Consider the following 27,158-nt stretch of genomic DNA (forward strand, 5'->3'; position numbering starts at 1 on the left):
CAGGCTCTGGAAAGGGGAGTCAGTCCCTAAGCACCCTTGGATGTGTGCGTGCACCTCCTTGTCTAGCCTGCTTTCCAGTCAGTCCAACTACCCGCTGGTGTTCAGGCAATCTCCTTCCACCAGCCCACTCCTTCAAAAGCCTCAGGCTTTTGGCACTCCTTGGGTTTCCTGGGTGGAGTCTGGGAAACCCACAGTGTCCTGGGCAGGCTGGAGAGGAAAGTCTCATATGGCACCTGGAGTGTCCCCCCCTGTAACTGCTGCATCCTGCTGCCCTTTCCCCTGCCAGCCCAGGGGAAGTTTCTGAATCTCTTGGCTGGGATATGCCCCCCACATGGAAAGGGAAAAATCCATAATCCACTCAGTTAATGTTAAACAGATTATTATTTAGGAAACTAAGCACCAGAAAGTATGTTACTGGTTAACTGCCCTCTCTTGCCCTGGCTGTACCTGATCTAAGGAGGAGAATGGCACCATGCACTGCTGTCCTCCAGCTTCTATGGACGCTGCATGGACCCCTATTTAAAAAGATGTAGGTGTTCGTGCACGTGCTGTATCGTTAGATGTAAGCAGCTACACTGTTCTTCCATCACTGCTTCCACTGTTTAGACTGCTGTGTGATTTGTTTGGGTTGATTTTTCTTTTTTTAAAAAAAATCTACAAGCACAGACTGTAATGGCTTATTAATTATACAGTGCCTCTTTCTACACAGGGATGCCACAGAACTTGTCAAAATCCAGTCAAAAGGCTTTACTTTAAAATAACTAGTTTTGTTTTTTTTTTTGTAGCACAACAAACCAAAACCACATCTACTCCACGCTGAGTTCATTTGTGCAGGTTTCTGTTCACCTCACATTTCAATATTGAAGCTATAAACCCTGGAGTGGAAAGGTGGTGGGCAGAATGGTGTCTTGCAGAAATGCCACCAGACACAAAGCTGACAGCAACACTGCCAGGCGTTGCTCTAACGATCTTTGTTTCTTTGAGTTACGCAAGTAGCTACAGCCTCTTCCTTCTGTGCCTGTCTAAGGCCAGAAGGCTGATGGTTCAATGGATGCTACCGTTAAGGCAGTGAGTAGAGAGAACACAATCCAAAATTCATTGGCAAATCCATTGCTTGCACACACACAGGCGAAAGGAAAAAAATCAACAGAAACATTTGCAGAACGTTCAGTCAGCTCCGGCTTCAGCTGCATGTAATCTTCAGGTGTTCTTGGCATATGATCAAGGTCCTGGTTTGTGGTGTGAGGAGGGAGGGAGGAGGAGGACTGAAGCACAAAGCCCTGTATTTGACTTGAATACATTGCACTCAGGATCAGGTGTGGTGCAAAGTTTGCCGCCTATTCGATTGGGAAAGTAGCATTTGAGCTTGATTCCTTATTGTGGCTGATCTCTTCAAGCAGAACAAACCCTGCTTTCAGCATAAAGGATACAGGCTCAAGTTCCAGGTTATTATTTTTAAGAACTCTTTAAGCCCTCAAGTTAAAAATCCTCCTGGCATAGCTCTAGGTAAAGATGGGATTTGGCAACTACTCTCATTACTTTTTTTTGTCTTTTCTGAATGGCAGTTCCCTGTTCTCTGCTACTCCACTCAGCAACCCACTTTTTCCACTGTTTGGATTGTTGCTTATGGTGCTTTTCCAGCTTTACTTTCTGAAGGGATTGCCTCTTGTTCCCAAATACATCCTTTGCATCAGCCTGGGCTGTCCTTCAAAAAGGGAAGCAGCCAGTGCAAAGCATTCTGGTGTGAGTCAGAAATCCTTATGGATGAGCTAAACATGGCAGAGCAGAAACCAGGTCAACAGTAGCTCTCATGAGAATTTAGCTATATCCCTGATATGGCACTTCTGATCTGTCTCTCTCCCAACCCTTCTACTTCCCTGTATGGCCACACCTATGCCAGAAGGAGAGGCGTGCTTAAAATCTTTGTGTGGACAAGGCAGGTTGTATTGACCAGTCAAAGCATGTTTCACTTTCCCTTAGGAAAAATTCATCAGTCAACGCACTGGAAACATGTCCCTTCTCCTTTTCCACCCCCATTAGTGAAGACAAAGCCTGTCTGCTCTTCTTCAGGGTGGCATTTTAGGAGTAAGGACCAGCTTTTGTTGTGTGTGTCTGTACAGTACCCATCAGACACGTTCCACGTCTGTTCAGCAAGAACATTACAAACCAGAAGTAGAAAACACCATATGCTCCCCCTTTGTGGTGATGTTGGAGTAGCTGCATCATGAGAAATCCAAATGCTAGAACAGCCAAGAACCTTGAATTTGGACCCTTGGGAACTGGAATTAATTTATATTGTAAACTCCAGTTCTGGTTTTATTATGTATCCCTATGGTATATGATGGCACCATTGCCTATTGGAGTGTATACCAGGCCACATCAATGGAGTGTAGCTGCCAGCTGCAGCCCAGAGATAAGCTACGACAACACTCCCACCCAGTCTTCACATGGCACAACATCTGCCATGGATGAACTGTGCATTTTTACTCGACTAAAAGATTTTCCAGGTTGCAGTGTGGTTGCAAGGTAACACGGTGGGACTGTGGTTAGAAACTCCTCAAGAGCCGCTTTCTGCCTTGTGCCATGGCCTGAAGGCAATTTTAACAGTTTGCTGGTACCATCTTTCTGCCCTACCTCTTGCACAGTCTGTGGCTCTCTTAGGTCCCAGGTTCCCTCTCCTCTCAGCCTGTACTTTCTCTTCCACTCCATCAAGAATGATGAGGCTAGCAAGGAGCTGCACCAGGAGGCAATGCTAGCCAGTAAGAAGAAAGATAGTTAAGCACAGGATGTTGCAATACATTGTGCCATGATGTCAGGTACAATACATGTCTGATAATGCACTGCTAGAAATATCTTTCATGCTGCTTCTTAGCTGTGAGGAGTTAATGCATGTTTTAACTTGTGCTTCAGAGATTCCCATGGCTTTAGAGAGGCAGGATTTCTGGCAGAGCATGATATCCATTTTTCATGATGAAGCTGCACGCCAGTGGGACATGATGAACATGATGCCAGTGGGACAGCTCTAGGTGTCATCATGATGCCAGTGGGACAGCTCTAGGAGTCATAACTGGAGCATCCTGATGGGTCCTGAGTAATGTTATATCTGTGTTATCTCTGTGGATGCAGAGAGAAGATAATTTTTAGCTATTTGCATGTATTTCATTCTTTATAATAATTCAAAATGCAGTCAATTTGATGCTCTGCTCCTGTGACCAATTCTTTAATTTGGTGCACATTTCTACAATTGTGATATTACATGAGAATCTTGGCTTTAAAATAAGTTTATAAAGAGCATTTGGAATTTTAATTATCAAGTTTGACTTTTAAGTGACTACTGTCACTGGATGGGAACCCCTGTGCTCAAATATGAATAGTTCAGCTCACTGAAATTGAGATATGCTTATCCACGTTTCCACTTTTAGGAGCACTTGTTTCACATTTCACATACAACACAGCTGTTTTAAAATTATAGTCAAGATTCTCATGCAGTATCTTGATTGATGAAGCTAGAATGCTTTGAAAAGACTCAAAATTACAAGAGCTGGTCAGACTATTAGTCTGATTTGGTGGGACTGAATTCAGGGCTGGGAAAGATGCAAGACCAGAAAGGAACCATGGCCAAATCCCTTCAAGACTGTCATGCGAAAGTGAGCCATTGTACAGTTGGCTGCAGGTACTAGTCCTGTTGGAGAAGGAGGACTCTCCTTCCCCAACTAAAATGTCCCTTGTGTCAGCCTAGGGTTCCTTGCTAGGAAAACCTGCACTCCTGCAGCATATGCTGCCTCAGTTCCACACAGCAATAGTGCCTATTCCAGCATTGAAATTTTGGAGAGAACATAATTCCCAAAGAATGTATTTCCTTATCACACCATTGTCTTTAATAAAATAGCTGCAAAGAATCAGCATGGACTATTTTTTTCACAATCTGATTTTTATTAGTAATATATTCAGCCTAGAAGATGCCAGCATGCAAACTATGCAAAGAGCAAATCTCTTCCTCCAACTGTAAATATTTACAAATCACATTCAATGGTATTTAGTACTCTGCAAACATATTGTCAACAGTTCTATCCAGACTCTTCCCTAATCGCAGTCTGAGAGTTGGCAGAGGCATGTCCTCTGTGAAGAGATGGTTATGGAGAAAAATGATAGCAGCCTAAACAGGTTCTTGGCTTAATTAGACCGGAGTTCCACCAGAGGTGAATCTGGCCCACACCAAGTTAAAACTCTGTTATAGGAGCTTGTATCTACCACATGCAGAGTTGGAGGGATGATGCTTCTAGGGGGACGGCTCTCCCAAGCAGGCTGGGAGAGCTGTCTTGGCACTGGACAAAAAGGGCCATTACAATGCAGGGCACGGAGGTTCAACCTCCCATGTGTTTTAAGGGATGTAGTTCTACCTTTTCTTAGACTTAATAGGAGATGTGTGACTATTCTTTGCATTGTGTCAACTGGCTAAGTTTATCTGAATAGTCCAGAAGAGCAAATATTCTCCATCCCAATCACCATCTGTTCTTAAAACAGAAATGTGTTATTTCTTAAATGCAGACCTGCCTTTTGGTCTCTAGCTCAGTCAGTGCAAAATTCCTGAATGGGTTAATGTCTGGGACATAGCTTGACTATATTGGAGCCATTCCTGTTTAAACTAATATCCTACAATCTCCTTTCCTGCACCTCCAGCCCTTTGATAGCATTTCATTACATCCCATAACCTCTGCTCTCCTGACACTCTGGAATAAATACAAACCAACTGAAAGCTCAACGGTGGCTTAGCCCTCATTTATGTTCTATGAAAACCTGCTATTGCAAGTATGTCTTAGCACACGAGGCATGTAGCTTTTCACACGAGGCATGTAAAGTTGCAAAGATCTCTAAACACTTTAAAATGATGTCCTCTGGGATTCCCAAAGGAAACAGCCTGACCAACTGGCATTCCCCGTGCATCATAGGGAGAGAGGTGAGTGCAGGCACATTCATGACATCCTATTCTCTTTGTTTGCATGATCACAGCTTTTTTCAGTGCCTGTATTTTCCAGTGCCTGTATTTTTCAGTGCTTGTATTCCTTCTCCCTTCTAGAAAGGAGAGGAAGGAATATTTCAGTAGTTGTCAGTATCCTACATGAATGATGGAATGATGTATCTATACAATATATACAGACAGACATGCTTTAAATTGAGTCCTTAATGTGGAGTGCTGGCCAGCTCTGCATTTTGTCTACTTTTAGTTAACTGATGGACCAGGGTATCAACTCCTCTTCGTTGCTCATTCTGAAAAGTAAATTTATGTGTTCTAAAATTACGTTGGGATGAGTAATGACTTCAGCATCACTTTCATCTATGGCCAGATTAGCAGTAGAGCTGAAATTGTGTAATGATTTGAGGTAGCAAGGACTCCTTCTTCATCTGTTCAATGCCACAGTCACTATGTAAAGCATCTCACAATACAGACTGCGCCTGTGTGTGCACAGTGCTGTTTTCTGCACCTTCTTTTGATGACTTTTCTTTGGCCAATCTGGAAATAACCCAAAGGAGCTGAATTCAGGAGATAGTGTGCTTGCTGTAAAATGGGCAGGATGGCTTAAAGGAAATCCTGCATCTTCTGCTGTTTCATGGAGCCAGCTGCATGCTTCAGAATGCAGCTCAGATATATATTATATATGTGTCTGTATATACATGTACATAATGTGGTATATAAAAGCTTCAAAGCTCCACTGCTGCTAGGGTTTGCCCCAAGCAGCTGTGGGCTGCTGATGTGCAAACTTTTGACATAGGCAGCAGCACTAAAAATAGGAAAACAATCAACAAGGAGCTGTTTCTGCTATTTGACTCAATATGTAATTCAGCAGCATTCTCTACTAAAACAATGCTGTTGCCAGGGCGACTATCATGCCTAGTAAACCAGACTTGCATAGTTTAGGGATTATATGAGAAAAGTTATGCCCAAATTATGGTGGCATATCTGTGTTTTTCATAGTCCAGGGTAGCAAGAAGCTGTCAGCCCATACATTTTTCTAATTTTTCCTCCTTGGTGGCGATTATGAAAGTTTGGACTCAACTAATACAGCCATTGTTCCTCTACTCATTGCAAAAAATCCTGGAAAAAACATGGGCAAAATGCGTTGCTATTAAACCGAGCTTTGCCAAAAAGACACTCCAGCTGCTGCGCCACAACTTGCAGAAGATGGTGGATGCTGGAGTTCGTGTTATGAAAATTCAGGAGAATGAAAATACATCAGATTATAGCTTGTCACCGGGGTATCCTAGACCGAACTCTAAAAAACACGGATCTTAAAGCTGTGGTGGACATTTAAGGTGATTTATACATAATAACAGCAACCGGGGCCATTTGCGGCTTCGTGTAACTGTAGAGAAACGACAGGGTGGCCAGCGCTGCGGGCCCACGCGACGGGCCGCCGGCTCCGCAGCGAAGCAGCAAAGCTCTCCCCGAGGAGACGGGGGCGGTACGGGCCGCCCAGGCCGCGGCTTGGGCAGGCGGCCGCCCACAGGCCGTCAGCCGCGGGGACGGTTGGTGCCGAGCTCGCACTCCCACTAGGCGGGACCAGCGGGCCGGCAGGCTGCAGAGGCAGGCTGCAGAGGCAGGCTGCAGCGCCCGGCCCGGCCCGGCCCCCCCCACCCCTGCCGTCAGTGCCACTACCGCCCCCTACGCCCCAGCCTAAACCCCGCCCCCGTTGCATACATAACTTCCGCGAGCAGGTAGCCACACCCCCCCAGCGCCCCGGTGTTTCCGGGGTGAAAAGCGTTGCCTGCGCACGGGGACGCTCCGCCCCCGCGCGGGGGGAGGGGGCGGGGCGGGAGGGAAGGAGGTGTGACCGGGGCGGTAGGGGGCGGGGCGATAGGCGGCCGGGCCAATGAGAGGAGATGGGGTGTGTCCGGGGCGGGGCGAGGTCGTGGCATGTGGCGGGGCCCTGGGCGGCAGGGTTCTTCTCCTTTCCCGTGGGGGCTGCGCCGGCGCCGGGCGTGTCGCTGCCTCCGCCGGGGTAAGCGCCTCTTCCGCCCCGCTGCCCTGGGGCCGTGCCCTCCGCCGGGCTCTGCTACGTCGTGAGTGAGTGAGTGAGTGAGTGAGTACGGGCGGGCGGGCGGTGGCTCGTGTTGGGCCTGGGGGAGTGGGGACGGGAGGGACGCCGTGTCAGGTGAGCGGTGGTGCCGGGGGTTCTCCGGAGTGGCCGGGGGGCGTGGAGCCGGTGTCGGTTTGAACCGCTGCGGACCGTGGGCGGGATGGGGATGGGTGGCCGTGGCCTGGGGGGCAGGGGCTCGGCAGCCATTCCCATAAATTTGCCACAGAAGTTGCCAATAAATTTGCCACAGAAGTTGCCAATAAATTTGCAAATAATTTGCACCCCCCCTATAGCAGCTGTGGAAGTGATGGCTTTGCACTCACCCGTTGTTCCCTTGCAATGCAATGTGTGCGTGGTCGTAGATGATTTTGTTCTTGGGGAGGTGGGAGAGGAGGAAACTCAGTTTCATTGCAGGGAAGAGAGCTGATTGACTCAGCAAGTAATTCACTGCCAGAAATGTAACATTTTTAGGCCCTATGGACCACCTGAAAAGTACAGTGTCTGTAGTGGATTGCCCTTATGCGTGGCATCACAGATATGTAAAAATCTCAATAAATAATGTCAAGTGTATATGATTGAGATTAGCTTTGTAAATGGAATCCTGCTTTGTGTGGTATCATACTGAAATCTTTACTTAAGGTACAATAAGATGAAAAAGGTTTTCTCTAGGTTTAATGGTACCCTGGGCAACGTTAGAAAGGTGTCAGCGGGAATCCAGTATATGGCAGGAAGAATAAATACTGTTCTTCGACCAAGCTCTCAAGTACAGCATCCTGTGGGGATATCCCATCACAGTGGATCTTTTTCTGGTGGATTCAGTGAATCCCTTAACTTTCCCCTCTGCTCTCTCCCAAACTTTGTCTTCTAGGCTTAGCAAAGAAAAATCCTGTCTCAGGATCCTGTCAAGTAAGGTGCCTTGGTATCCTGCACGTTAGCTGACTGAATCCCTGCCAGGCTTGGTCATGCACCAGCACTCCTGTTTCCTGATAAAGTGAGTTAACTGACTGCTTACTGGAGGAACAAACCCATAGAAATACTTCCCTCCTTGAGCAATGTTCCAGTCTTGCTGAGCAAGGTAAACTCCCTGATAGTGAGCATTTGGTGCCCTTTAGACCTCAGAGGGTTTGTGGCTGATTAGTAGCTTTGAAAACTAGGCTATTAAGATGCATGTTGATGCAGTGTCTTTCTCTCAAAAGTACATGTATTTCTGTATTAATCTTACTTATCTACCATAATCATCCACTACTATATATGTTAATGCAGTCCGTTACATGGTAATGGATAGTTTAGAAGGAATCTGTCAATTTTTATTAGTGTATATGTCTGTAGTAGGTTAATGCACTTGCTGTGTGTGTTTGCTGCTTGGTTCTAGTTTATATGTATATATATAATGTATGTATGCACACATGTATTGTTTTAGTACTTTTCTGGGGGAAATTCCAGACTACATGCCTCTTAACTTGTTGGTGTAGACATCTTTTTTTTTAAATTGCAAATTCCCTGCTGGATTTATAAACCCATCTGCCAGAAAACAGACTTTGCATCTGGTTATCTGCTATTGAAATTCTAATTGGCACATCCATGCAACCTGCAGCCTCTGCTTTCTAAGGGAAATCTCCTGGCATAGACTTTTCAAAGGTGATTGGAGTAATTTGCAAGCGAAATTTCAAGCCTCAGTGGTGAAAAACATCCATGCTGAAGGCCTGATAATGTATTTAAAATGTCTGGCTGCATAGCTTGGATTACAGGGTTAGGTAATGTAGCAACTTTTAAATGTAGTAGCTGACTTTTTCAGTTGTATGTGACTGACTAAATTTTCAAGGGAAAATGTCGCAGGGACATTAAGGAATGGAGATGTTTGTTTAAAGCAGTGCATGCTGGAAATGTCCAAAACTTTGCCTGAAGAAACTGTGAAGAATTGATTTGTTTGGTTAGAGTTCCTTACCTCTTTTTGTTTTTTTAAAGGCATGGATAAAACTTTTCTCCATGAAGCTTTTAGTAGAAGCTGATGTCTCCCCATGCTCTGACACATAGTGTTAACTGAGCACGTGTTCTATGTATCATCATCCATGCTTGAACACCGTTTTGTAAACTGAAAGCACCGTAAACCATGTCCAGCAAGAGTTTATGCCAGCATATTTGCAGTGAAAAATTACAGGAGACCTGGATGTAGGAGGAATGAACTTGTTGCTCTGCTGTGTACCCACAAACCAGGTGTATCACAGCAGCTGCTTCATCCTGGCTAACGTGCATGTTCTGAGTGATGCTGGACTTATGGCTCAGAGCAGTCATGTGGATGGCTGGGTGTCATGCACATGCATTTCCTCGCAGGCCTCATCTCCATATGGAGATCTTCTACATTGCCTGCATGTGTGTGCTGAACAGCCATGCTCAGATCAGTCTGCTCTGACCTGTTTCTGCTCTCATTGCTGGACCCCACATATAAGCATGTTCAGGCACTGGTAATGTCTGTTTTAGATTTATCCTTGCCCTTTAATTGTTGCTTTGTGTTTGATACAAACTTCTAATAGCAAAAGCAATTAGGCACTGGGAAAGCTGGAGGAAAAAGCAATCAATTCACTGACACTTTTGTGTAGATACTGAGCTGCTGTGCATTACTATGGCCCCCTTGCAGAGCAATGACAATCCACACCAGCTGGCCATTTGCCCTTTGAAGTGTTTAAACTGGGGTCGGATGCTTTTCTGAAGGTGTTCATCCCTACGAACAGAGAGCTGGTACAAAGTTTCATTTGTGCAGTAGATGAGATACCCTTCCCACCTCCCCCCCGGCACAGTAATTGCTGGATGAAACTCCATGGCTTATGCTACACCAGGAGCCAAACTAGATGATCTTTATGGCTTTTTTTCTCCTACTCTTAAAAGGAATGGGAGGGCAATATCCCTACTGCATGTGCTGTTGCTGGATGCCATCTGACACTGTGTGCTCTGGCTTAGCAAGGTTGCTTCCCTTCCCAGCTTCCAGTGTGTCCTGCAGGTGTAACCCTTCATCATACCCCGAGATGTCAATGATAACCAGCCCATTTGGGTCTGGGAAGGACTCCCAAAGGGCTGTTGACTGGGAAGCCAAGAAGTCCTGTGAAGTAAACTGTGATTGAACCCTTTCTATCTGGACTGTAGCAAGCACTTAATGCATTCATTCTTCCTGTCAATTCTGCTCCTTTGGACTGAAGTTATGGTTCCCTTTCTACAACTTAGACTTGGAGGAGGCAGCAGGGCTTGTGAGTTGACAGCTGGGGTGTAAGGATGCTGCTGGCGTTGCAGGGACAGTAGCGATGCTGAAAATGAGTGCAGGCAGGAGCTGGCTGTGCGCTTTGGAAATGCTCTTTGCATCTCCTCCAGGCTTTGACTGCTGGCAAACCAAGGAGGTCACCATGCAGATAAGGTGCCCAGGGTGCCTGTGGTACAGCAATTCATCCAGAAAAGGACAACGTATCTCTGGCCTGGTACAGGGACCCCCTTCTTGAAGGAATGTCTGCATGGACATTGCCGCATGTCCCTGTGAACAACTTATCCAAGAAAAGCAAGTGGCAAGAACTGCAGAATTGGGTTTTTAATGCTCAGTGGAACCACACGCATGCCTCACTGGTGTGTAGAGTGGCACTTAGCTGCTTGCTGTAGTGCTGTCTAGCTTCCTCATTGCTTTGGTTCTTTAGGTGTATTCGTGGAACCCCTGCATTTAGCTGATGGCTCTGCTGTGCTGTTATTGTGATTATCACTGAAATGAGGTTTCCTCTAGGCAATTTTGAATGTTGATCAGCGTAGGTGCCAAAACTTCTGGCAGTCTTCCATTGCCTTGCTGACTTTGTTTTTCTTTGCCGTTGTGGGCTTGGCCTCAAGGATCAGATCTTGGGTTTCAGTGCTGAGAGGTGTGGGATGCTACTGCAGTGACACGGAGTTGGTGCTGTGCAGTGTCATCATACAGGATGGGACTGAAACACGGTCCCCGATGGCTGTGTCGCCAAGGTGGGAGAGCTAGTCTTCAAATGCACTTTGCAGAATGTGAGATTTCTGGAATGACCGTGTGAGCCTGGATTTTCCATCATGTCCTTTCTTCCCGGTTCATGTGATAATTTGTCAACCATTTGGAAAGCACATTGGGTGCTTGTTTGTTTGTTTTTTCTTGTAGGACAATGTGGTATGAAGAAAGGAACAGAGGGCAGAGAGCCAGGGAGATGGGTACTTGTTTATTTGCAGCCAGCTGGACTGTCCCCCAATGCATGGGGCAGGACCCACAGTCCATCTGTACATCTTGCACCTGCTTGAGGAACCAGCCGGGTCCTCCATTTGAGCAAGCAGTTAGGTCTGTGCAGTCGGTGTGGGTTACAGTGGCTTGCCCTGATTATCTCTGTACATCGCCACAGCTCCTGTCACTTTTGCTTGGGGAGTCTCAGTTGAGCTGTGTCCCCTAAAGGACAACTAAATTGTGCTCTGCAGACGTGGCTATGGAGTGTCCAAGCCCCCATAGCTACCTTTGTTATTCCCTAAATACACAGAGAGGGAAGGGGAGGTTGTCTGTGTACACAGCCTTTTTTTTTTTTATTTATTGAGACATTCAACAAGTCCTCTTCACGACCTGTGGAATAATTGCTGGAGGTGACTTAGAAATTAAACTTATATTCACACTTTTAAGTAAGGCACAGCATGGAAGAAGCTTCCTGGGTGGAGTGTGGCTGACATGCAAGGAATCCCTTCCACGGAAGTTCCCTAGGCCTGCAACCTCAGATGTCAGCAACGCCAGGGGGACTTGGTGTGTTGGCTCCAAGAGGAACTGCCTGGACGGTGGAGCGGTGTGGAGACACTGCGGCCAGGCTCTGTGATAGTATGGGAAATTGAAGGTACCATGGAACCGATAAGCTGCATATTTGCTACCCTGGACCAACAGCCTGTCACGTTTTTGATAAAATGCTGTCCTTTTGGTGAACTTCGCTCATTATAACATCAATACCAAAACACACCTCCATCCCAAAAGCTACCCGCCTCCAAGGTGTGACCACCCCTCACTGAGCTTGCGCTTTGAATTTTTCTAGTTTATACCTTTAAAAGTGAAACGAGAACATTTTATACCAGTCATAACAAAGGTAGTGGTAGTTTGTGGAACGCAACTAGACTGAAGGTGTATTGTGTTATTTGTGCATCTGTAATCATGATAGTTCAGTACACTGAAGGTGACCAGACTTATAACGCTGCCAAATTACTTTAACGCTGTTGCCTTAATCAACTTTGCAAAGCTGTTTCAGTGAAAGCTCTTGAGAGGGCTCTGACAGGCAAACGCTGACTCTGATGGGTGGCTACATATACAGTCCTTACAAAATAAAACGTTGACCAAGTCTGAGACTAAGACTGGACTTAGCTGCACCTAGACTCCTCTCTGAGAAGGAGTTTAGAAAGCAAGGGGGTCCTGTCTGAACCTCATGACTCAACGGGAGGGTTTCCCCCCCCCCCAGCCAAGCCTCAGACTCCTATGCAACAGTAACTTTTAACACAACACAACCATCACTGCTTCTTGCTAATGATGACCCTCTTGCCTCTGGCTGTCCAGGAGGGCATTGGGATTGCCTTCCCTGAGCTCCAGCTGACTTAGTGGCAGGCCTGGAGAACTGCTTATGCAGTAGTTCAGCAAAACACTTGAGCGCATACTTCACATAGAGAAGGTGCACTGGTTTTAGATTTGTTTTGTAAAAAAAAAAAAAGGAGGGAAGAAAAAAGTGATTTGATGAAATTTGCATTGAATTTTGCATGTATATTTGTGTTGGATTTATATTTGTTTAGCTTGGGGAGACTTTACAGCACTTTAACTAAACCTGGGTTTAAATCCACTTAAGTTAAACTCCCAATAGAACTTGTGTGTGGAGACGAGGATGAAATCTCATTAATTTTAATAGGATTAAGCACGTTCTTTTGCGGAGTTGTCTTCTCTCTTTTCTTTCTTTCTTTGGCTTCTCTGTATTAAAAAGCAGGGTAAACCTTTCCACTCTTCCATCTCTTTGTGAAAATGCTTTGACAGTCTCAGAGAAGTGGCTCTCTGGTTGCTTACAATAATATTTTACACATTTTTTTTTTCTATGCTTTCGGCTGTAGTCCTACTGTATCCAAGCTTTTATTGCCTTTTGCTTCCTCTAAAGGCACAATAATTCCTGACAGCAAGAAAACAGTTACAAGTGTTTGCCTGATAAGTTTCTACACTCAAAATTATTTGTTTTTCTTTTGCTCCCTCTGGACAGATTTGAAACTGCTGTGAAACAAGTCCATTAGTAGAAGGAAATTTTGTAGAAGTCAGCAGGAACTGAGCATGTATGGATGGGTGAGGGCAAAATTCATCCCTATTCATGAACCAGGAATAAATTGAAGAACAGGGAATAAAGGTAGAAGTGTTATGAATGCAAACTGGTTGAAGGGAAATATTGGGGATCCATTTAAGATCAAGCAAGCCATTAATGGGAGAGGAGGCTACTTCATGCATTTGTGCTACCTCTTCACTTCCTCATTTCTCAATGTCTATCATCCCCTGAATCCTACTATTGACTATTTTTTATTTGTATGTGACTTATGTTATAGGAACACTCCTCTTCTCCCTCTCCTTCAGAAAAGACAAACCCCACAGCAGGTATTTCTGGATGTTCCTGAGATGCTCTTAATGACTCTCTTACTAAATATATGCTTTCATAGGAAAAGTAGAATGTCTTGTAGCTCATGCACTAAGCTGGATTTCAGGAGACTCTGTTTTCATTCCTAGCTCTGATCAGTTCCTCCTATAGCTATACACAAATGGCTCAGTCTTCTCACGCCTCTTTTTTCCCCCCTGTGAGATAAGGGTGGGTTGGTCTATCTTACCTATGCTCTGCCCTTTCAGACTGATGCCCTGTCATGCTATGGACTGACCTGTGTTACAAAGGTTGGGCTGGTGTATTTGTGTCAGCAAAGCTCCTTTACATCATCATCCTTTTGATGAAACTTTACATCATCAGCATGTCTTTTGCTGGCAGTAGCATCTGGACTTAAGTTCCCATAGGTAATTAAAAACGAGAGCATGGTGGAAAAGAAGCTCTCTAATTTTTTGCCATAAGATAAACAGGAGATTTGCTTTATTAAGGGGGTTAAGGATGGGAGTTTCTTATGGGTGAGAAATGCCCAGTGATAAGTTGAAATTCTCCATGTCTAAGCAAAGAGCATTTACGCCCTAGATCTCTACTCGCAGTAAATGGATGCTAGTCTAATTGTTAACTTAATAAACAATAAGTATTGCTATAGCATTTTTTTCCTGCCTTTCTCAGCTGTGCTGATCAAGGGTTTTTTCCTGCTGAGACAAGTTTTATTTTAAGTTATCATTTCTTCCCATTTCTAAAGCTCTTCATATCCTAACTGATCTGGAAAGATGATGTTGTCACTAGGACTTCAAAGCAATCTTCATGTGGGTTTCTGACACTCTTTTACCTAATGAGGCTTAAAAAAGGAGTAATGTGCTTCCCTCCTTTAAAAGAAAACATTCTATTCCCAGGTTTCAATTTTTTTAAAAATTTTGTTTGGAAAATATCTCATTCATGAGCATGACAGAAAGTGCTGGGACTGTAGGCATGACCAGCTGGTCTGAGTATGAAAACTTGAGACCAGCTTTGAAAAGAGCAAACACGCTCCCTCCTCAAGCATTTTTTGTCATTAGTCCTTTTTGTTAATGAATCCTGATTATCTAGAGCTTTACAAAATGTGCAAAACCTGTTTAATCTTTCCAGTTCCTTTTTATAGTGAGGCTTTTGTGGGATAGTCACTGTATCTTCCTTGGTTTGTGATACAGATGATGTAGTGTCTTCACAATATTTGCTTAGGCTGATGTAGAACTGCTGAGCCTGATGCATCTCAGATGCTTTCCATGCTTGGAGATGGCCTTGTTTGCAAGAGCAGCAGGTCCTGTGTTGTCTCAACGTGGTACTGCTATGCAGAGCTCCTTTAGGAATGAGAAGTGTAAGTGCTATGGTTGAAGACCACCTCTCACCTGATAGTGAGGTGGAGCATATGCCCTTGAAGGTGAGAGTTTTTCCTGACAGTGTATTAAGCCATATCACATGGCCATTAGTGCAGTCCATATGAACTGCCCTTCATTTCTACATTTGTAGAGGCTTCTGTTCTTGAATTGGTGTTGTGACTATTGTTCTGGGAAACTCTCCTATGAGGAAAGACAGAGAGAGGGGACTGCTCAACCTGGAGAAGAGAAGACTCAGGGGAATCTTATCAATGTGTATAAATACCTGAAGGGAGAGTGCTCTTTTCAGTGGTGCCCAGTGACAGGACCAGAGGCAATGAGCACACGCTGGAACATTGGAGGTTCCCTCTGAACATCAGGAAACACTTTGTCACTGTGAGGGTGACTGAGACCTGGCACAGGTTGCCTAGGAAGATTGTGGAGTCTCCATCCTTGGAGATACTCAAAAGTCATCTGGACATCATTCTGGGCAACTGGCCATAGGTGGCCCTGCTTGAGCAGGGGATTGGACCAGATGACCTCCAGGGGTCCTTTCCAACCTCAGCCATTCTGTGATTCTGTGAAAATTGTGCAGAGAGCTTCTTTAATTTCTAACTGGAAGTCATAGCTCTGGCCAAGCTACCTGGTGCAAAATAAACTTAGTTTGCATGGTGTGTAGGTTCTTATGTCTCTAGAAGAGCTTCTGGCCTTTGTCATCTGAACTGTATGTCCACACCACTGCTTCTGGGCCTTTATGGCAGCGGACATTTGGTCAATAAGAGCTGTAGGACTTGTTAATCGGTCAGCTTATTGCACCATGTTAGCGGACCTTAAGTGTGTGAAGCTATCTGCATGAGGTAGAAGGAGAGGTCTGTCTAGTACAGTATTGTCTTCAACAGTGATCAGTATTGTTGGATAGAGACGTCGTCCCCCAACGCTTGGTATCATGAGACCCTCTGGCAGTTCAGTTAAAAGCCAATATCCTCCCACTATTCCCTTTCTCTTCAAATCTTTTGCATGCGTTGAATAGCAGAGGCCCCAGCACAGATCTCTGGAACTTCACTGTCCTCATGAAAACCTACGGCTTCTTTCTGCTTTTTTATTTCCTATTCCAATCAGTTACCAGTCCATGCAAAAGCCTTTCTTTGTAGCCAACAGCATCTTAGTTTGCATTAGAAATTTGAAATGGTCCCTCACCAAAATCCTTTATACAAATCCAAGTGTAATGAATACCCTCAAATATTTTAGATATGGAAGATAATTTCGTGGTACAAAAGCTGTGCTGACTCTTCCTGAAGCCATGAAGCAAGGTGATAATTGACACCAAGAACAATTATATCATCTGTGATGGTCTTTTTTGAGGGATGGCCAGCAGTTTATATTTGCCTTGTAGATATGGCAGGATCCATGTGTTCTGGCTGCAGTGACCATCTCTGAGATGGTTGGAGTAGGCATATGCTGTGGCTGAAATGTATCACTGATGACGTCTGGGGCATACCTGGCTCTAGTAGGCACATTTTGGGCAGTGAAGGCAGCAGAGGAATGCAATGTCATGAGCCTGCCAGTGGTTACATGACTTAATTTTATGCGGGTAGCAGGTTCCACTAGTTCTGCTAGACTTACTCTCATGTATAAAGTTAAACACGTGCTTTGTGTGTTTGAAGAATTGCTGCCTAAGGCAGATAAGCTGACATAGAAACAACTGATAATGTTCTTCAGAGACACTTGCTGCTTGAGTTTGAAAAGCACGTGGCCTGGATGGAGCTGTAATGCGGATGGCTTTTGTTACCAGCTGGCTTGAAAAGCAAAAGTACGGAAGTTGGGTTTGTTTTCTATTTAGCAAACAGCTTTTGACTGGATCCGGTGTATTCATAGATTCTGGTTTGTTGCTTTTCCATCCGTTGCAAAGGGAGCAACGATTTCTAGGCTTTGAAAATCTTGTAACATCTAGAAGCTGGATATGTGGTGATGCAATGAAATCCATTCAGTGAATAAACAGCTGTAACAGAAGTGGATTTCTGGTGCTGATGACCCATCCTCATAAGGAATATCTGAATGAAAGAGTTTTAGAATAAAATATAAACAGAAAATGCTGGTGAGGTGGGAGGTTTTGTGGGTTTTGGTTGCTTTTTTTTTTCTGCAGGTTTTGGCAATATTAGCAAGCAGTTCTTTCTGGGTGGTGTGTTATCCACTTGGTCTTTGACAGCTCTGAAAGTGGAAACAGATGTAATGCAAACTGTGGAGTGCACAAGCTGTCCCTTGGGAGTTGAATGAAAACTGCAAACCCTTCTGCTAAATGAGCTCTTAGGTTATTGCATGTCTTGGGACAAATTTGTTTACAGAACCATATTGAAATCAGTAAGATTACACCTGCAGAGGTTCCCTCTGGAGTTAAAATACGTGCTCCAAAATTGTGATTTGTTAGGTATATCCCACAGCGTGCTCAAGCATTCACATTTACAGTTACTTCGGAGCAAGATACAGTGAATACCATCCAATGAACATACAGCCGTAACACTGGATTTCATATGGTGATTCATCTGCATAAAGGATGTCTGGATGAAGGAGAGAATTTGTAAATAAAATACATGTACAACTTTATTTCAGTATTTTTCTCTCATCTCCAGGAAAGTTATTGCCAGAGGGAAATGAAGAAAATGTGCAGAACCTTTAAAAAGCAAAGACTGAAATGGTGGGCATGCAGTTTAAGTGGTGTTTGTTTGATGTTGTAGACGTTACTATGCGGGAAGAGAGAGTTTTCTATCTTGGCCTGTCAGTGCTAGAGGATTTGCTAAGCAAGATTTGATGCGTAATTCCTCTTCAGATGGCTGTCATTTAAAAAACAAACAAACAAACAAAACCAAAACCCAAACAAACCCAAAACCAAAAACAGCCCCCAAAAACCCCAATCCATGCTGTGAACATCTAATTCTCACTGCAGGGCACTATCTGCTCTTATCTTCTTGGGCAGATCTACCTTATGATACAATTTCAGGCAACTGAAGTGAAAGTGCCCTCTTGTAAAGTGGCTCAGATGCCTAAGAAGCTGAGTGCTGAGATGGAAGCTGGTGGAGGCAGAAGCACTACTTTCTAGGGCAGAGGAAGCCTTTAATTTCTCCACACTTGCAAATGAAACTTATGAAGATCCTTCCACTGAATGCTAACAGTACTTGACTGTTCAGTTACAGCCAGGGTCTCAGGAAAATTAGTGAGTTTAAAGTGTGAGCTATTATAATAGCTTTGTTAAACCCTTCTGTGGGTGCTTGCATTGTTTGAGATGTAGCTGGTAGGGGAGGTGGTGTCTCCTTGCCCTGCTGAAGCTCATGTTCCCTGTGTGTCTCTGGCATCATCACGCTGAACTGGGACCCTGGACCTGGAGCAGAGCCTCTTCTGATGGAGAACCCTTCTTCTCTATGGTGGTTCACCTGAATATTATCTGCACTCTGCCTTCTAAAGTCTTCGTGGTTACTGACATTAGGATAATAGTTTATGTACTTCCTGCTGATGAAAAGGTGTCTGATACAATGTCGTCAGGCTTAGAGCTGTGTTTTCAGGTTATCTCATGCTTTCACTAAATACATAAATGTTCTGTAGCCAAGAACAGGCTGTGCAAATGTTTTGTTGATGATAACTAAAGCTTATTGCTAGCTTTAGGTGCAGGCTAACCGTGCTACATAATGAGACACGCAACTTGATCACAGCTTCTGGTGTTGAAGAGGTACTGTCACAGTGTCCCAGTTGGAGCTGATTCTTCCATAAAGTGAAGTGTGCCAAGTCTTTTTTCCATTAAAAGCAAATGCACCTTTTAGTACCATGACAGGTTTTGTAACACTTAATCCTTGCTAGATTGAGATTTACTCTGTTGGCTCCTACTTTATAAGCCTAAATACAGATTTCTGTGTGAAAGATCAAAGTACCTCTTCTAAAGAGGTGCTTCAGAGTTTGTTTAAAAAAGAAAAAGTAAACTTTGGAATTACAAACGAGAGCTGGAAGAGCTGACAGTTGTTGTCCAACATCCAGTGGAAATGTTCTTTCTTTCTTGTTTATGTTTGAAAGTTGGTGGCATCGTACTGCTGAAGCCCGATGCCCACTGGTTGTTGACAAAGAAGGTGAAACCCTGGCATCAGTTGCAATCTTCCTTCATATTGCGTTGCCAGGGCATGTTGTGCCCAGCCATGCTTTAAGGCTAGGGACCTCTTTCTCTGCCTCTTTAATTTTTGGCCTTTTGGAAGTGAGCATTGGCATTAGATTCACCAGAAACAACTTAGTAAGAAGCTGGAAGAGCAACTTCCCAGGATGGCCACAGCCTTCCACAAAGGACCCTTCTCCCTCAAGTCCTGAGAAGATGCTGGTTCTCTACTAAACTGACCCAGAATAGAGAGGGAACCTGAAGAGAAGAGGAGACTGCTGGTCCTCTGACCCATGCAGTCATTTAAAAGATAGCTCTGGAGCTTTCTCTGATCTCCTTTGGAAACTTCCAGTTTTCCAAATGATTTTAAGTAGCAAATACACTTCCTAGTAGTTGACAGTTATCATGTCAGAGCATGCATTATGTCACTCTGAGGTTCCTGTTCTTCTGTATGGATGACTCTGCTGCTTATGGGGCAGTTCTTGGTTTAATACAAATTGCAGCTTTCAAGGAAGGCAGAATTGGTGCCATTTCACCTTGTGTACCTGGCTCTAAACTGATGCAGTTTACTGGTGTGATGTACCCCTGCTATGGTTTATCACTGCTACTTTGTGTAGCAGCTGAGAGGGTGGGGGTGGGTTTATGGGTGGGAGGCCCCTACAACCAGCTGATGGGGCTCTCCAGCCTGCAAGTTGGGCTTGTTTGTGTGATGTCTAGTTCTGAGGATCCTGAACTTGCTTTAAAGGATGAGGGTGAAGAAGTATTGTACCTTGGTGCTGGCCACCTGAGTCCTCGCTCTTCTGCATTTACAGCCTTTTCTCATTCCAGGCTTGCAGAGACTCTAGCAGCAAACTGGATTTGGAGCAAAAGGTTGGGTTTGGTAGGCAGGACGTGCATGTTAATTCAAGTGTGAATTATTTAACTCTTGGCATGTCTTTTGTTTTGTATCTGACTTCATTCAGTCACAGCCTGTTCCAGCTGTTGATTCCTGAACTGTAATGGTGTTCTGCTGCAATCTGATGATATCAGACAGTTTTGTATTGGATTACATTGGAGCCTAAGTCTTCAAAACACCATTCAGTGTATCAAAGTGAGCAGTAAGAGTTACTACTTGCAGTGTGGCTTTCACATATTTGTCCTTATCCTTGTTTTTATTGTCCATGCTTGGACAACCTCCTGCAGGCAGTCTCTTGACTTAGATAATTAGTATATGCTGAGCTCATCTTTGGACCAGGGTGGGCTGATCTTGTTGAAAGTTCTTTTCTAGTTCTCTGTTCCCCTTGTTACAGGATCAGAGCATCTCTGGCATAAAATCAGTAGCCAGAAGTTTCTAATGGGTTCAGTCTATGCTGCTGCTTTTAGGTCACAACTTCTGGAGGAGTAAGAATAATCTCTTTCTTTTGTTTCGAGTTCAGGTGCTACAAGTTGAGAGAGAGGTTTCAACTTTGTTTTTTCTATATTCTGTTGCTGTACTGCTGAGCAAAAATTGAAGACTGAGATAGGGGCAGAGGCATCCAACAGTGCTTCAGGAAATATCTGTATTTGGACCCCATCTGTCCAGGAAAATACAGAACACAAGAGAGATTATGGGAAAACATGCAGTTTTTCACTTCCATGTTTTTTGGTATAAGTTAAACTGATGTTTGTGGTAGTTGTAATCTCTGTTGGTGAGCTGCTCTGCTGACTGTCTGTAGATGACCATGGTATTCAGGTAACCCTATGGTATAGTTTTGGAGTCCTTGTTAGCAGCATCAGTAGGAGACAGATAGATAGACCTTCCATATCAAGCTCAGAAAGTAGCAGGTTCTTCTGAACCTACCTGTGCAGTCCCTCTTCCATGAGTACGGGGCTCTTTGTACAAACGTATTTGTACTGGAAAAGCTTTGAGGAGCTCAAACCAAGCTTATTTTACTTTGACCTATTAATCAGTTAGCATCAGAACTCGATACTTAAATGAGTTCCTCTGACACTGAAAAGAGGGAACCTAGAATGAAGTAGGAGAGCACAACTGCTGCCCTGTTGCCGTGTAGGAGACAAGAAACCCAAGAGCTGGGCTGAAGCACTTAGACGGATGCTGCCTTGGCAGCCATGGACATCCATGAGAGTAAGGAGAAGGAAGGATGTTTTTCCTCTAGGTTCTCATGACCCATAGGTTTAAATTCAGGTTGGTGCATGACTTGAAGACTTACTGGCTATGAAGAACCTGCCACAGGGAAGGCCAGCAAGGGTGAGGAGAGCTGCTGCTGTATTTGATTCTCTCTTTGTTTGGAAAAAATGGACTCAGCTAAGCTTCCCCACCCACCCTGCCCTGTGATTTCGACATCTTTCAAGCTGTCAGAATCACAAAGCAGGGAGGCATGTGCCAGCAACCTGCATTTGGTATTGCTATAAATGTCTTCTTGGCTTGGAGAGTTTGGAAAGAATCTTTTGATTTGTGCTAACATATATATGGTGAAAAGCTCCCCAGTATCATATTGCATTGTGATAAGCTAGAATGTCTTTTTGCTGCATCTCACCTGGCAGACCTTCTATATAAAGCTACCTTTGTTTTTTAACCAGAGTTGTTAGCTTAAAAAGAAGAAACCTCCTATAATCTAGGAGCCTTCAGGTTGTTTTGCTTGTGAGGATAACCAGAGGTGGACGCATGTATCTTCTGATGTTTTGCTTCAGAAATAGCAAAAATTGCTTTCCTTCCTTCCAGTTCTTTTAGCACTGAGCAGAAGCTCCCCTTCAGTCATTGCACTGGGACCGTGTTTTGGCTGTTTCCAGACTGTCTGAACTTTCTTCTCAGTTTCTGAGCTCTCCACAGTATTGCGTGATGCTTTTGTAACACAGGGTGCTATCACTGCTGTGCATAACCCTGCTGAAAATCATGTACGGGCTTAAATTCCTGAGCAGACTTGCAGAACCTTGGTTCTGGATTAAGATGTGTCCTCTGTTTCTACATGCCTAAAATTAGTATTACAGCTACATGAACCTATAGAGGGGCATAATGATTTCTCAAAAACATCTGGAGTGAAAGATAGCATTGAAACTATCAACTTCGGTGAAATTTAACTTGACCTGTATTGCCAGGAAATTGCTGACAGCAGTAAAATTCTGCAGGGCAGGAGGTGGGCGGGTGATCAGACTTTAACACATCAGCAGTTTTATTTGCTCCAAAAGTAACACTTGGTTAATTGTACCTTCAGGCTGAAGCCATTACTTGTTTAAGTCTGTTAGCTCCAGACTTGGCAGTTTTGAATTTAATAGCACCTCAGACACAATTTATTCCTGTGCATGTACACTGCGTTGGTTCTAGCTTCTAATGCCATCTCTCAGCAAGCATGAAGTACCCATGCTGCAGAGTACCTACTTCTGCAGGCACTTAGAGAAACCAAAATCATGAGCTTGCCTCTTATGCTTCTTGATCTCCTTTGCTCTGTATTAGCTCAATGGCTGCAGAGTTCATGTGGGAGCCCACTGGGTTCCTTTGAGGGTCTTGTTGAAAGCTGTTTAATTTGAAACACATAGTATGAAATGCCCTGGATATGAATTCCTGTTCCCATGAGACAACACCTTGTCTGAAAATTTGCTAGCTGCTTCGGGTGTGGATCAGACCAGGGAAGGTTGCAGTTGAGCCATAGTGCATGTTTTTATTGCTTGGAGGTATTTTTGTTGACAGATTTATTGTCCAGTCACAGCTTTATGCAGTTAGCCTTTGACAGTTCATTTCTCTTTATATTAAAACTGGATTGTTTCAGATATTCCAAAACCAGCTGTCTGGTCATTTTTCACAGGAAAAGTATCCCACTAAGTAGTACTTCTCACCATCTGAACTAGAGAGCATGGCACTAATATGGGTGAGAAAGGATGATGGATGGGTGATGCTGGTTTTGCGGTTTTAGGCTTTAACATTTATTTTCTCAGAGGCAAAGTGTGATGGCCCTGAAGCCTCAATGGTGCCAGCGTGGGCTGTCCTCATTAGTGGGGTAACAAATGCATAAGCTGTCTGCATTGTGGCCTGAGAGAGGAATATGGTTGGGGAACTGAGGCACAGAAAGATGGAGATGGGTAAAAACGGTAATATTCAAAACAAAACTAACCAAAAGAACTACCCACAAAACCCACTGCAGCTAAAGATGTGCCAAAGATTGTGAATCTGTAGCCCTGCATTGCTTCCACAGGAAGCTGGAAGCGGGGAAGGAGCCTGAGCTCAGGTTGTGTCACTGTCAGACGTGGGCTCTAACCACTAAAACCTCCTTCCTCTCTGGGTTCCTGGTAGGGAAAAGAAGATTGAGCAAGTGGCTGAAAATCTTGAACCTGAAGGATATAGCACTTTAATATCTGTGTGAATGAGGTCTGCTGTTCAGAGCCTGCAATTAATCCACCAAGGAATGGCTTTCCATTCCTTTTGTGGGAGCGTGCTGGTGTTGACCTTGCAGAGATGCTGTTTCTTGTGAGCTTTGCACAGCCTTGGCCCTGTGTAGCATGATGTGCCTTTGTCAGCATGGAGCCTGAAGTACGTTATACTTGTGAAAGTTTCATGTGTTGGCCAAGTCCCAAGTGTGATCACAGAGTTTCTCAGCAAAACTTGGTGTTCCACCTCTTTGAAAGAGACTTTAAGGTGTTTGTTCTGTTCATGCAGAGCATCTTGAAAGTCCTGATCTATTATGCTTGGCCATTTATGAGCAGAAGAATGGATTTTCTTGCAGAGAGTAATACGTGGCAGCTGGAGAATACTTTAGCAGATGCAAACTTACTTTAAAAAAAGTACCATTTCCATACCGGTATTCCAGCCTTCTCAGAGGCTGTCTACTCAGTGACATTGGATTATTCCTTACTGCCTGGTTTAATAACTCCCATCTAAGTTGGTCAAATGTGAATCTAGAGGGTGTGTTGGGTGTGCTGAGCAAGAATGCTGTCTCTGTTCTTATGACTTCATTGTTTGCAGCTGTTGGCATCTTTTGGCTCATTCCCTTGTAGATGCTGCTGTAGGCATCACAGTCACCTTTCCTGTGGGGTGTGTCTCATGCAGATTGATGGGAGATTCAGCCATAGATGGGGACTACACTACAAACTGAAGGAGGTGGTTCATATTTAGGGGAGGAGAAGATGTATAACTTTATGGCTGCCTAATTAAAATGTCCTTGTTTATTGGGCTGTTGTTCTTAACAGATTCCAGTGTGATGCAGTCTGTGTGGACTTTTTTGCTTTGTAAGATCCTTTTAAATCTTCTTTTGTGGACATGTATCAGGAGAAACATCAGAAAAGGCAGCAGCAGACCAAACTGATGTTCACCCAATACCCTATTCTGCCTGCTGCAGTGAGGACTGTGCCTGCTAATGTGGAGGGATGTGCCAGCTCTTCCATAATACATGGCCAGCTGTGCAGTGTTACGCTCTGAAGAAGATGTGTGGTAGGAGAAGGAATTCAACTGATGTTCTTCCGGACCTGAGCTGTTAATGTTTCTTCTCTGAATCACATTTTGGAGCATGGGTAACTTGCATCCTGCTGTTGCAGCAGATCAGCCTTGAATGCTCTGCTGGCCTCATGTCAGCTCCAGGTGTTTATCAGATCCAGCTTGTTGGTCACCATCCTAGCCTGGCTGATGTATCCATGAGATAAGACTCGGTGATTTCTAGGCACATTTTCCTTCAAAACTCCCTCTGAAAGTATGGAACTGTGCATATCCCACCTCAGTTGTCCTCCCAGAGGAGCATTTTGTTAATACTGGAAATGGTGGGGGCATCGAGAGCCTGTATTGGGGCAGCAAATGGAGCTTTGACCATTGTATCCTGGGTTTTCTAAGGAAGTGGGAACACTTCATGCTGTGCAGGTGTCTTGGGAAGTCAAAGGAACTGTGTCCAGACCAGGGACCTAGTAATGCATTTCCTCCCCTGCAATGTCTAATGCTTCTCAACCTGTGTTCATTTCGTCCTTCATTGTTGATAGCATGTGACATTTTGTAGAAACAACTTTGTTACTTGTCATTAACTTTCCTCAGGAGCCAAAGGAACTTAATGGCTCTAAAGCTGCTGCTCAGAGAATGATATAACTTCATCTGGTCATGCTCAGCTGACAGTGGGGCAGCCTCATGTGCCTTGGTGCTGCCCCTTCTGACTCCAGACCTATCCACGTATGCAACTTCAGCCTTGGAGATAAGCGTGGGAAGCCAAATGCTTCTCAAGATTGCAGCACAGATTCCCTGCCTCCTGCATTCTAGCCTTGATTCGCAAAATGAGATGTGCTTGTCTTCCCTTAGCAAAATCTGGTTTAATTCTGTTTTTCTAAAGAGTGAAATATAGCACTTGTTTTGAGAGTTGACAACACATGAAGTGTTTAGCAGCGATTGCAAACTGAAACCAGGTCTTATGTCTTCTCAATTTGAAGGGAGAGTAGCATCATTGTCTGCAAAAGGTATTCCACCCTTGTTTTCCCTGCTTTGTTGTTATACTGAGGATAGAAGATTTCTTTGCAGCTCTTTGACCTTATTTCATGCCTAGTCCATGCACACTTGTAAGTATGAATTTTGGGGCAGTGTCTGCTGGCTCTTTGATGACAGCTCAAAGGAGCATGTGTTGCCCTAAATGTTTTGTTTTGCTTGCTTTGTACCTGTGATCTCTAACACGCACACTCCCTCTTTCCATGTTTTTTTGTCTAGTTCTACATCTCTCACCTTGGTGCAGTCACTGCATGTGCCTTAAAGCTGCTTAACCAGGAGCAACTGAGGCTGGCTGGGAGGTCATGGAGGCAAGGGGTTTATATTCCAAAGGTTTCACTCTGCTCTTGCAACATCACCCCAATCGATGTTGTTTGAAATAATACTTTGAAAAAAAATTTTTTTTTCCACGAATTCCTTGGCTCAAGCACAGGGAAATTGGCAGGAAGGGAGGAATGCTTCTGAAACCCAGCAGGCAATGCCCTCTGGATGTGTGTGTACATTGCAAAGTCATCAGTCATTCAGTTGTTGACTCAAAGTTATTCTGGTTTTCCAGCATGCTTGTTCCCTGCTGAGTTATAGCCACAGATGGTAAAAGTAAACTTTGTACTTTTCAAAGTGTAGTCCTTTCCCAGATTTTATTTGTTGCTGCCTTTTGTGGTTTGGTTTGACTTTTAATTTCCTTGGGGATGCCTACAGATGGAGAAGGTAGTGCTCAAAGAGTGAATTTTGCCCTGATTTTTTAAAATTACTTCTCATGGGAACAGTAGCGTTCATCTCTTCCTTTGTGTTGTCTCCAACAGCTAGAGGGTGGTTTCTTCTGGGGAGCAACATGATCTGGAGAAGAAGCTTTAGCTGGTGCATTTCTAGGATGTAGGTGTGTGGGGTAGACGCTCAGTGGGGTCTCTGAGTACAAATCTATGTGGGACTGGCTAGAAGTGTGATGGGAAGGCAGAAATAAAGCTTATTGCTTGTAATTATAAAAGGCAGTTGTTAAGATGGGAAAAATGATCTGCAAGTAATTGCAACTCTTGTTCTGGATGTATGGGATTGTGCTAAGGTGGAAGAGGCCAAAAAAACCCCAAACCAACCCTAGCTGGAGGTTCTGATATTTAATACAGCATCCCAAGCATCATCTGGACTACATTAAGGTATGACTGCATCTGGTTATCCCCTCGCTGGACTTGGAAATGAGCTGTTTGCCTGTCTGCTGTACTTACAGTCTGTGTATTGTGTTTGTGTACTTCACACACTCACTCTGCAATTCATAAAGAGATTTTTTTTTAGTTGGCTAAAGAACATTTAAAATTATTTTAAGCTTGTAAGTTTGTATTGAGCGCCTTGGGGGAGGGATTATCAGTTGGCCCCTGAGGAGACTGTGTTTAGTGAGAGGAAAAGGGGAGACAAACCTCTTGTGTCTGAGGTTGGCGCATCCCCCCAACTGGTGCTGGCCTAATCCAGAAAGGCTGCCAGGTGCTTTGAAGGAGGTGAGAGGCATTTACTGGGATTTTGCTTTCCTCTGGTGCTGTTGCAGTCGAGTGGGACCAAAGTCAGCTG

The 27,158-nt window shown here is 44.3% G+C and overlaps 1 protein-coding gene across 5 annotated transcripts in view; it reads left to right on the forward strand.

Moving 5' to 3' along the window:
- The first annotated feature begins 6,899 nt into the window (after positions 1-6,899).
- The window catches only part of C5H11orf24 (chromosome 5 C11orf24 homolog), a 31,923-nt gene continuing 11,664 nt past the window's right edge, over positions 6,900-27,158 (forward strand). The window contains exons 1-2 of one of the 5 annotated variants that reach the window (XM_075502422.1): positions 6,901-6,998; positions 7,945-8,067. The gene's annotated coding sequence lies outside the window, so the exon portion shown is untranslated. Of the gene's footprint in view, positions 7,068-7,944; positions 8,068-27,158 lie in introns of all 5 variants that reach the window. The other 4 variants (XM_075502423.1, XM_075502425.1, XM_075502426.1 and 1 more) reach the window with 4 other exon arrangements.

This window comes from Mycteria americana, chromosome 5, assembly GCF_035582795.1.
Source record: "Mycteria americana isolate JAX WOST 10 ecotype Jacksonville Zoo and Gardens chromosome 5, USCA_MyAme_1.0, whole genome shotgun sequence".
Lineage (NCBI taxonomy): Eukaryota > Metazoa > Chordata > Aves > Ciconiiformes > Ciconiidae > Mycteria > Mycteria americana.